Source organism: Dama dama, chromosome 2 (assembly GCF_033118175.1).
Source record: "Dama dama isolate Ldn47 chromosome 2, ASM3311817v1, whole genome shotgun sequence".
In the NCBI taxonomy this organism is placed as follows: domain Eukaryota; kingdom Metazoa; phylum Chordata; class Mammalia; order Artiodactyla; family Cervidae; genus Dama; species Dama dama.
This window is the reverse complement of record NC_083682.1, coordinates 14,594,626-14,608,151: the sequence shown is the minus strand read 5'-3', so window position 1 is coordinate 14,608,151 and position 13,526 is coordinate 14,594,626. Positions and strand designations below refer to the sequence as shown.

At 46.0% G+C, this 13,526-nt stretch overlaps 1 protein-coding gene across 1 annotated transcript in view; it reads right to left on the bottom strand.

Moving 5' to 3' along the window:
* The window catches only part of ADAMTS8 (ADAM metallopeptidase with thrombospondin type 1 motif 8), a 42,950-nt gene that overhangs the window by 26,156 nt on the left and 3,268 nt on the right, over positions 1-13,526 (bottom strand). The gene's annotated exons all lie outside the window — the stretch shown is intronic.

Below are 13,526 nucleotides of genomic sequence, written 5' to 3'. Positions count from 1 at the left end.
TTGTAAGGTTTCCTCAGACAACCAATATTCTATAAGAAACTGAAATTGTTTTATTTGTATGTAATGAGTGGTTTCTTTTGTTAACAAATCCTTTAAACCTATAATGAAAGTAAAACTTTCAGCAAATCCAATGGCTGCAGGTGGGAGTCTTAACCAGATCAGGGAAATTCTTAGACATCCTTGGGCCCCCAGGTTTCAATTGGGAAGTCTCTGGAAGTTATTGTTTTTAAACAGAATGAGATGTCCCCAAAGACAGTTCTTTGGAGAGAGGTCAGGTTGAGGACGTGGGTCTGAACCTGATGGCTGGCCTCCGTCCGCCCTCCAGGATTCACCCTTCCCCACAGCTCTGTGGGCCTTGCCAGTAACTCCAGGCCTGTGCCTGCCGCTAGCACTGTGTCCTCAAGGTGTCAGGCTTCCATCTGGTGCCTTGTATACAGGGACTGAGAAGGGGGGTTCCCTGGTTTGTGGTGAAAGCCCCAGGAGAGTGGTAGGTGGACACAGCACAAGAAAATGAATGCAACAAGCAGCTAGTGAAATTCCCAGGGGCTATCTGCCAGTTGCAGATTTCCTACCTTACCATGTTCTTTCCCCAAGTATGTAATTACAGCAGAGGAGGCATGCTGCGGCCCATGAGTTGAGTCCTGCACACTGCCTGTTTTTGTATCGTCCACAAACTAAAGATGTTTCCTATTCCCATTTTGTAAATGATTAAAAACATGAAAAAGAAAACTAAAATTTCATGATGCTAGAAAAAGGTATGAAATTCACATATCAGTGTCCATACATAATGTTTTATTGAAAGACGGTTGCCTTGTGCATGGTCTACACACTGGCTGTTCTTATGCTTTGAGAGCAGGGTTAAGCACACCTAAAATATATGTGCAATCTGACCTTTTACAGAAATAGTTTTCTGACCTCTGAATTACAGTAAAGCAGCATTAATTTGGAGTGCTTAGATTTGGAATGTGGGATTATTTAGACTCAGTGTCTGTGATTAATGTGGAATAGGAAGTTTTTACATGATTTCTTACTCTGAATATGAAGGCTAACATATTAAAAATGAAAATTAAAATATCTGTGTCTGTCTTGAATCCTATATCTAGCAGTTATTTATTATTTAATTAGTCCTTAAGTAACTGAAGAATTTTTATGTTTATGGTATTTTTGTTGGCTCCAAAATCACTGTGTATGCTGACTGCAGTCATAAAATTAAAAGACATTTGCTTCTTGAAAAGAAAACTATGACAAACCTAGACAGTTTAGTAAAAAGCAGAGGCATCACTTTACTGACAAATTCCATATAGTCAAAGCTTTGGTTTTTCTGGTAGTCATGTACAGATGTGAAAACTGGACCATAAAGAAGGGTGAATGCCAAAAAATTAATGCTTTCGTATCATGGTGCTGGAGAAGACTTTCAAGAGTCTTGGACTCTTGAACAGCAAGGAGGTCAAACCAGTCAATCCTAAAGGAAATCAACCCTGAATATTCATTGGAAGAGCTGATGCTGAAGCTGAAGCTCCAATACTGTGGCCGCCTGATGCGAGGAGCTAACTCATTGGGAAAGACCCTGATGCTGGGAAAGATTGAAGGCAAAAGGAGAAGGGGGCGGCAGAAGAAGAGGTGGTTAGATAGCATCACCAACTTAATGGACATGAATTTGAGCAAACTCCAGGAGATAGTGGAGGACAGAGGATCCTGTCTTGCTGCAGTCTATGGGGTCACAAAGAATCAGACACGACTTAGCAACCGAACAACAGCAGTACTACAGATCTGTTGTGAATATTGACATTTTAGTTAACTCATAACTATTAGTAACTGGTAATTTCTCAGTTTATCATTAGGTTTTTATAGAGTATATATTATAAATTTTTAATATATCCTAAGCTCTAGTATTCTCTAGAATCTCTTTTCAATTGGAAGATCCATTAGTGGCTATCTAATCCACTTCCACTCAAATTTTGCAGAGAAAAAGTAGAAATGTAGAGTTTTCAGTGACTTACCCAAGGCACATAATTAGTGGTAACAAATTTTCTTAAAATACTATGGGACCTCCTGTGTAAAGATTAAGGAAAAAAAAAACTGTTTATTGCTTTCAAATTTCATTTGTAATCCATACCTTTTTGTTAAAAGTGAGTGCTTACTTTGGGCCAGGCATTGTTCTAAAGGCTCATTTAAATTTAATTTTCCTTAAGTCTTGGGTAAATATAGCATCCACCTTTTGACTGCTTGCTATGGCTCGGCACTGTGCTGAACAGCCCCCAAACATGATTTCACTTTATCACCATGACAATCCTCTGAAAAGACGTCCCATAGATAAATAGGTTTAGGGAGGTTAGATAAGTTGCTTATGGTCACTCAGTTAATAAGTGGTGGAAACGGCATTCTTAACTAAAGGTCGCATTCATAAACTACCAATTAAATATAATATTTTTCTAGTGACATCATCCTACACTGATTTAGTGTTTCTTTGTTTAGAACCAATGATTAAATCATGGTATTACTGAGCTGGAAGGACCTCTAGGTTTTCATTTTTAAAGATTTCAAAGAAGGAAATAAACAACTTTTCTCAAAAGCCTGTGATAGCATTTAAATATAAACAGAGTTCTTTTTTCTAAACAAAGTAATACTTTTTTTTTTTTGCTGCAATTCATGTTCATTTTTATAACTTTGGCTAACTGCTGTGGCCTCCATGTTGCCTATAACAGAGGGAGGATTTCCTGGTTCTCCTCTCTCTCACTAGTGAGCTCAGATTCCCAGCAGTCAGGGTTTGGTTTTGATATCACTTTTGTGCTGACGTGCCTTTGTACTCCCTTTGGTGTGCAGAGTTTTGTGATCACCACTTGTACACAAGCATTCCTCTGTATTTTTATCTGTTTATCCCTTAGTCCTAAGCATCCATCTTTTGGAACATTTGGAACTTCACACAGTATATGGAAAATCATTAATTCATATTCTTGAGGCTGTTTTAAGTTCAATGTCCCAGTTCCCGCGGAGCACAAGCTACTCTGGTTATTTTTCCTATCTTCATCTGGCTGTCTGGTGTTTACAGTCTCAGTGGGCACACTCCCAATTCTGTTATTTATATCACTGAGAACCAGCTCTAGCACAAACTTAAGTCTGATATTGACGTAGGCTTTCTTGCTGGCCAGATGTTGATTGATTTTAGTACCCGGAGCTGCAGCAAACAAAATTTTTTGTTCCGACTTTGTATTTTCAATGACTAACTGCCAAGTCTTGGGCTCATTGTTGGGCACCCCCATATAAGGTTGATCCCAACCGGGATGTAACTGTGATGAACATCTGTGGTCAGTACTGTAACTGGCCATTCAGTCTCTTGCGCATTTTGAGTCTTACAAAGTCCACAAAAAGGAATGGCTGACTCGGGTCTTGCTTGCTTTACCATCAAATGGCCAGCAGGTGGCAATGTTCAACTTGCTATTTATCGGCTTAGTTTTTTTTTTCTTCTTCTTTTTTTTTCCCCTTACAGAGCAACTTCTTCAAAAGTTAGACATTTTTATCACAGCATGCAAGTCTGAGACAGCAATCTTTCAAAATTATACACATAAATCTGAATGTTCATTCTGTTTCTTACACCCAGTCCCTGGAGAATGTTGAAGGAGGTATCCTGTGGTCATCGTGCTTGACATGACCTGTGTTTTTCCCTTTTCCACTGTCCAGTCTTTACTGGGGCTTCCCTGGTGACTCAGAGAATCTGCCTGCAATGCGGGAGACCCAGGTTCGATCCCTGGGTGGTCTCAGGGATCACTACTCCACTCCAGTATTCTTGCCTGGAGAATCCCATGGACAGAGGAGCCTGGTGGGCTACAGTCTATGGGGCTGCAAAGAGTTGGACACGACTGAGTAACTAACATTTTTACTTTTCCTTACTATAATTACTGGTCTTCATCAGACAAGTGTCTCTCAACTCAAATTCTCTGGCAGTCTTGGAGAGTTGGCCAAGCTGAGGTGTCTTCAGGCCTGGGACCACCTTAATTGTGAGAATGGTTTGGCTCTGGTGCATCCTTTAATTTTTAGTGAAAACAGTACATCTCCTTCATATCTTCATGGTTGACTCGTACCACCAGGTGGGAGTCTTGTCACATTTACTTTTTACAGCCGATGATGTGGGGTCTCAAATCGCTCTAATGGATGCTCCTAATTTACCACTTTTGATTTTACACTCACAGGCACACATATATGTATAAATATATACTTTATTGTACTAACTTGCAGAGCTGTATACCATTTCTCCTTGTGTTGGGGGAAGAAAAGAGGGATGCAGGAGATTTCAGGATGGAGGGTGATTTCAGGGCATATGAAGTGCTTAATTCTAGGTCATCAAGGAACTTCATATAAAAATGATCTATGTTTTATAAATATCTTCCCTGTGAGTTAGGATGGGAAGTACCAAGAAGAGTGTTTGACTCACGGTAGGCATGTTAAACGGTCACTGTTTGTGTAAACGTCATCATAGTTGTCTACCCCCCAACCCCTAGTTCACCTCGCTTCATTCCCCTCATCCTCAGTGTCTCTTCTTTAGAGTCATCAGGGAGCTTCCCTGATCTGCTGTCATCCACAGAAGGGAATTCAAGTCATTAACACTTCGGTTTAATAGCAAGTACTCCTAGGAGTATTTGAATGTTAAGAGTCTCGAGTAAGGGAAACCAAAATAAGTGAACAACTAGTGGTGGAATTTGAGACATGGTTGCCTTAGACTGAGTGAGAAATCTGGGGGCCAAGGACACACATCAGGGCTCCTAAATGACAGATGGAGGCACCTGCAAGGGTGTTAAAAGCAGATGTTTTAAGCTTTTATATTAGAGTATAGTTGATTAACATGATGCCCATTTCAGGTGTATAGCAAACTGATTCAGTTATACATATACATGTATCCATTCTTTTTCAAGTTAAAAGAGGACGTTTGAATTGGGTGAGAGACGATATTATGAGAATGTTAGAGCCCCCTTTGTTCTGCTTTCTGGGTGTCCTCAGATAAGTGGAGGAAACAAGCATTCTCTTGATTCTGGATTAAAGAATCCAGGTTTTTTCTCTTATATGTCTGGGCCTAGTGCAAATTGTCCACCCATTTCCTCAGGGCACAGGACTTATTTCTCTTTTTTCAGAATATTCTTCCAAGCAGTCCTCCCTGTTTGCGGTCTCATCAAGCTCACTGCCTTAGAGAATTTAAAGAGGAATGTAGACATTAGATGAGCAGGAGGTCTTTCCTCCATCTTCCCACTTTACAGATGGGGAGGTTGAGGCCTGCAAGGCCATCCTTGTCCCTGAGTCACACTGCTGGTTGACAGAGAAGCAATTCAGGGTGTGAAGGTGCGTTCTCAGCCCAGTGTTCTGTGTCCATCTGAGGCCACATGCTCCTGCAGAGCAAGACCTGAGCTTGGAGGGATCCTGTGCCTCCAGCCAGGCCCAGCCCCTCTGGAAGATGGTTGTGGCCCCAGAGCCCTGGCCCCTGGGCTGCAGCAGGGCCAGCTGGTGTGTTTCAGTGTGCTGCATCACCTAGCATGCCACCATGTTCCTTGGCTGTTTGCTTTTTATTCAGTGAAAGAGCCTTCCATTGAGGAAGAATTCCAAGTATTTAGACTTTAGCCATATTTAATGATTTACAAAGGAGGGCTTCACTCCGAGTGATCCTAAGAATGTGGAGGTGTCTTCTGAATGCCTCAAAAGGAGGTGGGGAAATAGGAAAGGCCTGGGGACTTAGGAAGAAAGTGGGACTTAGAGCAGCCGCATGGCTGGGGAGGCAGGGGAAGAGGACAGGGACTAAGGGCTGGTGCCCTTGCATGGGAAAACTTTCTGATTAGCTTTGAAGCTTGGAAATGTCAAAGGCTTTTTTCCACATCGTGTGTGTGTGTGGGTGTGGGTGTGTGGTGTGCGCGCGCGCACCACACACCCACTCATATCCATACACCCACTCTCTCTCTCTAGCATATATACACACAGACACACACAAGGACATTAAAGAAGCTTTTGCACTTGAGAAGGAATGGAGTTGGGTGTGCCTTGCAGGTGGGAGTGTAGGAAAGTGGGCAGTGAAACAGGTGCTGTGGGCACAGGTGTGAGGGTGTATTTTTGACCTGGGCACTTGACTTTTCTTCCAGCAGGCCGTGCAGATTCATTAAAGAACTTGTATGCAGGGAAGTGACATGGCTGCATTTTTCTTGTAGAAGGATGACTTCAGCTGTTACGTAAAAACCGGGGTGGTATTAAGGCAGGGATTGGAGTGATGGGGACCTGTTAGCGCATGCTTTCCAGAGGCGGCATGAGCCTGAGGGAAGGGGTGGTGGAGACGGGCAGGAATGCACTGGGGCCTCTGGAGCTGTGGGGAAAGAGGAGATGGGGCTGAGGCGCCTGCGGAGAGGGGAGGTGGGTGGAGGTGCCGTGTACAAGGACAAAGGTGTACATGTACAAGCTTTGGGCACGTGCGTGGAGGGAGAAGCACGTCTGTGTCCAGGCTTGTGGAGCACCTTCTGGGATGGCTGGTGTGGATGGATGCACACCCTCGTGGCTCAGGCAGGGATGGCGCTGGTATGTGGCTGCAGAGCCGGCTGCCAGGATGGCGGCTGAAACGGTGTGCATGCCCTGATCTACAAATACATGTGCTGTCAAGGATCCTCTTCACTTCCTCCTGAGTTTCTACTCATCTTCTCAGCATCTCCCATTCTTTCACTGTCCTCTCTTCTCGCGCTTCCCAGAGCACAGGTGAGGCCAGCCTGCCGGTCTGGGGTCTTTCTCCAAGAGCCAGCACCCTCTGTCTTCCTTTATGAAATGCAGTGATTTGCACCTACCTGGGCTCTGTAGTCTGCAGGTGTCTCCTGGTTGGTCCGTTCCTGATTCAGACATCAGGGTGGGATGTCCTGGTGAGGGAGGGGATTCCTGGCTGGTCTGGAGAAAGCAGGAGAGGAAGGCGGATGTCTACTTGGAGTAACTCGATTTCTGGAGTCTCACCAACCCCAGCTGGAAAATACTGGACGCATTGCTGGGCTGCTTCTGCCAGGTTGGCTAAGCAGTGACATTGCTGTATCCCATCACCTCTTGGCTCTCAGTGGTGACAAGGGAGGCCATGCAGAGGTGCAGGGAGGAGGCGAGGGCAGGCAGAGCGTGCAGAGCTCTGATGAAGGGGGGAACGCCTGGGTCTGGAAGAGCTTTGGAGCACCCAGAGTGGGAGCAAGCAGTCTCTGCTCTGGGACCCTCACTCTGGTGGGAGGGGGCCTGTACCAGGGGAGCCAGAGTAACATTTCTCCTGTTGGCCTTGTCAGGGGCTCATTCTATATTCTCTAGTTAAACACCAGGGTTTTCTGCCTTTTAATTTCTTTCTTTCTGCCAAGCTTCACAACACCGGGGATCTTAGTTCCCCAACCAAGGACTGGAGCCCTGGAAGCACAGAGTCCTAAACACTGGACTTCCAGGGAATTCCCAGTCAGCCCTTTGATTTCTGATGTCTTGTAAGCATGGCCGAGACTGTGGGGTCACGGAGGCTCAGGCGGGCATTGTCTCTGCTGCTCTGGCTTCTGCTCTGTGCTTGGCCATCCACATATCTGGCCCCTTTCCCCTCACTTCTCCACTTCCGGGGTAAGGCAGAGAGTTCCTGAAGCCTGGGCTGAGGCAAAGCGCATGGACTCGGTTACTCAGCGATCCGGACAGAGCAGAGAGGCAGTTCACAAAGCATTTCTATAGGAGGTGCCAGAGGAGAAAACTCGAGGCAGGCGACTTTACAGTGAAGAGCAGTGAGATGAGTGGCAGCAGGTGGGACGTGATTCCGATGCTGCACAGGTGGTTTTCTTCGCGCCCCTGGAGCTGGTCTGTGACCCTGCCTGGGAGGGTCTTGGTGCCACCCCGTCCCCTGCCTGCGCTCTTTTTAAAGCACTTTTTATGAGAGTACAGTTGCTCTGCTTCGTCACTCAGTCGTGTCCGACTCTGCGACCCCATGGACTGTGGGCCCCCAGGCTCCTCTGTCCACGGGATTCTCCGGGCAAGGATACTGCAGTGTGTTGCCATGCCCTCCTCCAGGGATCTTCCCCACCCAGGGATTGAACCCAAGTCTCCCGAATTGCAGTTAGATTCTTTATTAGCTGAACTACGAAGGAAGCCCGAATCAGCCATACTCATACACATATCCCCTCTTTTTTCGGTTTCCTCACTGAGTGGAGATCCCCGAGCTATGCAGTAGGTTCCCCTTAGTTATCTATTTTATACATAGTGTATGTATGTGTCAATCCCAGTCTCCCAATTCATCCCACACCCCTCCCACCTTGATATCCATACATTTGTTTTCTATGTCTGTGTCTCTACTTCTGCTTTACAAATGAGATCATCTAGGCCATTTTTCTAGATTCCACATAAGTGTGTTAATGTACGATATTTGTTTTCCTCTTTCTGATTACTTCACTCTGCGTGACACTCTTTAGGTCCATTCACATCTCTGCAAATGGCACAGTTCTGTTCCTTTTTGTGGCTGAGTAATATTCCACTGTATGTACGCACCACACCTTCTTTATCCATTCCTCTATTGATGGACATCTAGGTTGTTTCCGTGTCCTGGCTCCTGTAAATAGTGCTGCAGTGAGTACTGGGGTGTGTCTGTCTTTCTGAGTGACGGTTTTCTCCTGGTATAAGCAGCTCCGTTGGTAGCTGCTGTCTGAGAGTCTACTGTCTACTTTGTTTTGGAAAAGGCTTGGGTTCTTTTAAGGTGTAAATATACGTGAATGGAAACAATATAATGCTGTTATGAGTTGTCTTGGCCTTAGTGAAAATGAAACTGCTGGCAGCAGCAAACTTTGAGAAAGGGGAGAGAGGGTGCAGGAGAAGAACTGGAGAGAGGGTAAGGTGAAAGGGGAAGAAGGGGGAGGGCCTGGCACGGAGAAGAGGCGCTGGCGGCCCTGGCTTCCACAGGCCGCACGTCCCACCTCGGTTTATCCACAGGAAGGCAGCCAGAGCCTGCAGTTCACCTCCGTTTTCCTTGCAAACTCCTCAAGTGAGAACTGTATTGTACTTTCTCACTGCAAGAGTTCTAAATGGTGTCCTTACTAATGACAGTACAAATATCCCTCCTTTTTCATTCAGAAGGAATTCTAAGTTGTAGGAGATAGGGCCACTTAGCTGGCACCACGAACAACCCACCACCAAGCAGGGCTGGGGCTGGGCCCCAGCTTGCAGATCTGCAGTTTGGAGCAGTGAGCTACTCTCAGTCACATAAGGGCTGCTGTTTTCTGCCCATGTCCCATGTGGCCTGTTTGATATTCAAGTATTTAAAACATTTATTTATTTGGCTGCACCGGGTCTTAGTTGCAGCATGTAGGATCTTCGATCTTCTCTGAGGCATGTGGGATCTTTAGCTGTGGCATGCAAGCTTTTAGTTGCGGCATGTGGGATCTAGTTCCCTGACCAGGGGTCAAACCCAGGCTTCTGCATTGGGAGTGCAGAGACTTGGCCACCTGACCACCAGGGAGGTTCCCTGCTGTTCTGCATTTTTAACAACAGGTATGAGAGGAGGCTTTTCCTTCTGCTTGGGCACAGGCAGGACTTGCTTGGGGGATCTACAAATCTCCCAAAGTTACGGGCAAAGCTCTGAGTGTGTGTCCGTGTCTGGGTGTTTCCAAGGATCGGGTTTCTCAGTGTTTACAGCATCCTCTGTGGGCCCGAAGTGGCTTAGGATCACTGCATCAGAGCAAACTGCAATCTAACCGAGTTCCACTGAGCTGAGTTCTCTTAATGTCATAGCTTAGAAGGAAGGAAGGAAGTGAAAATATTTGAATACAACAGAAAAAATGCCCTTTGAATACAAATCAAATAACACACCTCTACTATACTATGTTAGGGAGTTCTCTGTGACTTTCTGTAAAAACTCCAAAGACATTAGGGCCATCAGGTTAATTGTTTTTCTTACCCAAAGTGGAGATGTTAATAATTCCTGTCCCACCACTCCCCCCAGTGTTTTGTGAGGATGAAGTCAGACAATATATATGAACTCATTTACAAACCATATGCTGTTTTTGTATATATAAAGTATTTTTATTAAGAAGGAGGATGGGTTGATGGAAGAAAACATGGCACTTGGGAGGAAGGATGAATTTTATTTTGGGGCCTCACCTGACATCCTGACATCCTGTGTAAAGGTGGTGCTTCCCACTGACTGCACAAGGGGCCTGAGGCTCCAGTCCAAGCTCGATCTTGAAGCTACCATTCTGGATGCTGATGGTGGTGGGAAAGAGAATACTGTACAGCGAGAGGAGCAGAGCAGAGAGAAGCTTGCTTGGCAGAAAGAACAAGTGCTTTCTAAATCCCCAGGCAGGAGTTGAGGATTTAGCACACATTTTGTCTCTGTCCTAGGTATTCCTCCTGTACCAGTTCGAACACCAGCGAGATCCTAAACAGCTAAGAGTCCCAGTCATTCACACTGATGTGTATATGTGTGTGTGTGTAAATCTATGAAATGCATTACTAAATTGGTGGGCCTGAGATATGAGGGTGGTGGCTGCTATTCAAGATGGTATGAGGGGTATTCAGGGTACAAGAAGGAGGCAGCCTGGAACTGCCTGGTGAGTGTCCCCAGGCCAACTCAGGACCCTTTATTATAGCCCCCTAGCATCCAAGAGGACAGATACAGGACTTAAGTACCAAAGGGACATCTGTTAAATACTGAGCCCCAGAGAAAAAACAGAGTGGGTGGCAGAGAGGGAAAAAATAGAGTTAAATATTTCCTCTGAGCAGAGAAGAATGGACCCAAGCCCAGGGCTATAATTCATGGAGCCTTAGATGAATCTCCAGCTGCTTCAGCTGTCTCCACATCTGGGGGAAGACAGGCCAAGAGCTCCGGCACTGCTGGGAGCCCGTGGCTGATGTCTCCACAGTTTAACACTTCCTGAGCCTTCCAAGAAGCTTCCCAAATGCCTCAGTGGATGTTGTCTGCTTTGCCTGACTCTGGGGCATGGTGTCCATGAAAAGCAGATTAAACATACTTGGGACTTTCAGGGATCTTTGCCAGAGAATGCCAGAGACATACAGCACAAAAATGGTATATTCTTAAATCTATTTTCTGATCTAAATGTGAACATGGAAAGTATTATTTGCTCAGTCATGTCCGACTCTTTGCGACACCATGGACTGTAGCCTGCCAGGCTCCTCTGTCCGTGGGATTCTCCAGGCAAGAATACTGGAGTGGGTAGCCATTTCCTTCTCCAGGGACTCTTCCTGACCCAAGGACTGAACCCAGGTCTCCTGCACTGCAGGCAGATTCTTTACCATCTGAGCCACAAAGGATACCTTGAACATGGTAAACCAATGAACTAATAATACCTGATCTGAGGAGTTGCGAGTCACCCCTCCCCACTGAAATCTTGCCTGGACCATAGAATTTCTTCCTCCTTTCTCCCCAGCTCTTTTCTCCTTAATTCTTATTTCCTGTTTGAGAAGATATGCCAGGATGCTTGATTTTTTCAAGAGGCAGAAGTCACCCTTGGTCCTGATGTTGGTGAATATTTAGAACCTGAAAGGGGTGAATTCTGAGTCTCCTAAGAGAACCCCTCTCCAGCCTCAGGGCATCACCCTCTGGGGCTGATCTCCTACCTGAAATCTTCTGCACCCACCTGGCCCAGCCATGCCTTCCACACCTGCTCTGGGGACTGTCATGGAGAATCATGTGAAAGGAAAAGAAGCCCCGGTTTTGATGAGTTTCCAGTCAAGGGTGCCTGTAGCCCAGTCCCAGGAAAAGGTGTAGCATTTAATTAGCAAAAGGCAAGCAGTTCAGTTCAGTCACTCAGTCATGTCTGACTCTTTGTGACCCCATGGACTGCAGCACGCCAGGCTTCCCTGTCCACCACCAACTCTCGGAGCTTGCTTAAACTCATGTCCATTGAGTTCGATGAAAGACAAGCAAGTTCAAATCAAATACTCATTTGCTAGAAATGGAATACACAAATGCTGAAGGAGCTAAGACAAAAGGAGCCATCAAAGCTTTATGAGTTAAATGAAGTGGTTTCCTACAGGAGGCCAGAGGTTGAGACAAGCAGAGGTGAGGCTGAGAGGGCAACCCCCGCACTGGGGAGGTGGCGAGCTGAAGCAACAGCTTTGCAGCAGAAGAAGCCAAATTGATTAATTTAGCCAGAGCCAGGTTTTCATGGAAAGGGTAAAGAGAATGAGTTATGAGATGAGCAAAGCATCTCTCTGGGCAGCCTTAGACAAGGAATTTTCTCTAGACCTCAGTGGCCTCCATTATGACATGAGGGTCCTGGGCTGGGTGACTAGGGTGCTGGGCTGAGGTCCCCTCACAGAGGGGACACAGATAATTATAGCAGGAGTATTTCAGGCAATCCCAATTTCCCAATCCTCCTAGGAGCTAGCCTGACCCCCATTGTATTTTTGTAATTTTTATTTATTTTTCTTACTACTTTTTATTTTGGCCACACTGCACAGCATGTGGGATCTTAATTCCCCAACCAGAGATCAAACCCATGCTCCCTGCATTGAAAGTGCAGAGACTTAACCACTAGACTGCCAGGGAAGCCCCTTACTCCCATTTTAGATCTGGAGCCCCTGTCTGCTGTGAGGCTGAGCTGAGGTTAGATTTGGGTGCATTCATTCATTTACTCTGTATTTACGTATGTGTGTTAGTCCCTCGGTTGTGTCTGACTCTTTGTGACCTCGTGGACTCTAGCCCACCAGGCTCCTCTGTCCATGGAATTCTCCAGGCAAGAATACTGGAGTGGGTAGCCATTCCCTTCTCCAGGGGATCTTCCTGACTGACCCAGAGATCGAACCCAGGTCTCCCTCATTGCAGGAAGATTCTTTACCATCTGAGCCACTATGGAGAGTTCCTACTGGCCAAGCAGTGGACCAGGCCCTGGATGGGTAACAGTGCATGAGACAGAGGAGGTCTGACTGTTGTTCTAGTTGAGGAATTGGGGGGCAGATAGTCAATTAAAGAGTAAAGATCCAAGTGAACAAAATAGGTTTAGATAGAAGTACATGCTGTGGAGAAAAATAAAATACAGGCTCATAGTCATGATTTGGGCTTGCTAGGTTGGGTGGTCTAGGAAGACTTCTCTGAAGGAGTGGCACTTGGGCTGAGGCCAGAAGGCCAGGAATAGGTCAGCTCAATAGGTGAAGGGTATGATGACCAAGCTGAGGCCTTCAGATCTGACAGCAGGGAGTGCCCCAGTCTTTCTCTGGGGGAGAGGTCTTTTTTATTTCCCAAAGATCTTAAGATCTTGGAGGGTGGCACTTGCACTGTCCTAGTGTGAAAGCAGGGCCACTGGAGTGACCCTGAAGGCCCCTGAGGGGAGTTAGGAGAAGGTGGGCCCACTAGATCTCCTCTTTTCCCAATAGAAATACCAGAAACCCCAGAAGGTGATGATGGAAGCATCTTGGAGGATCAAGTAAGGCTTGGTAGTAATAAAAATAATAAGAATCCGCCTGCAGTTCACAAGATCTGGCTTTGATCCCTGGGTCAGGAGGATCCCCTGGAGAAGGGAATGGCTACCCATTCCAGTATTCTTGCCTGGAGAATCCCATGG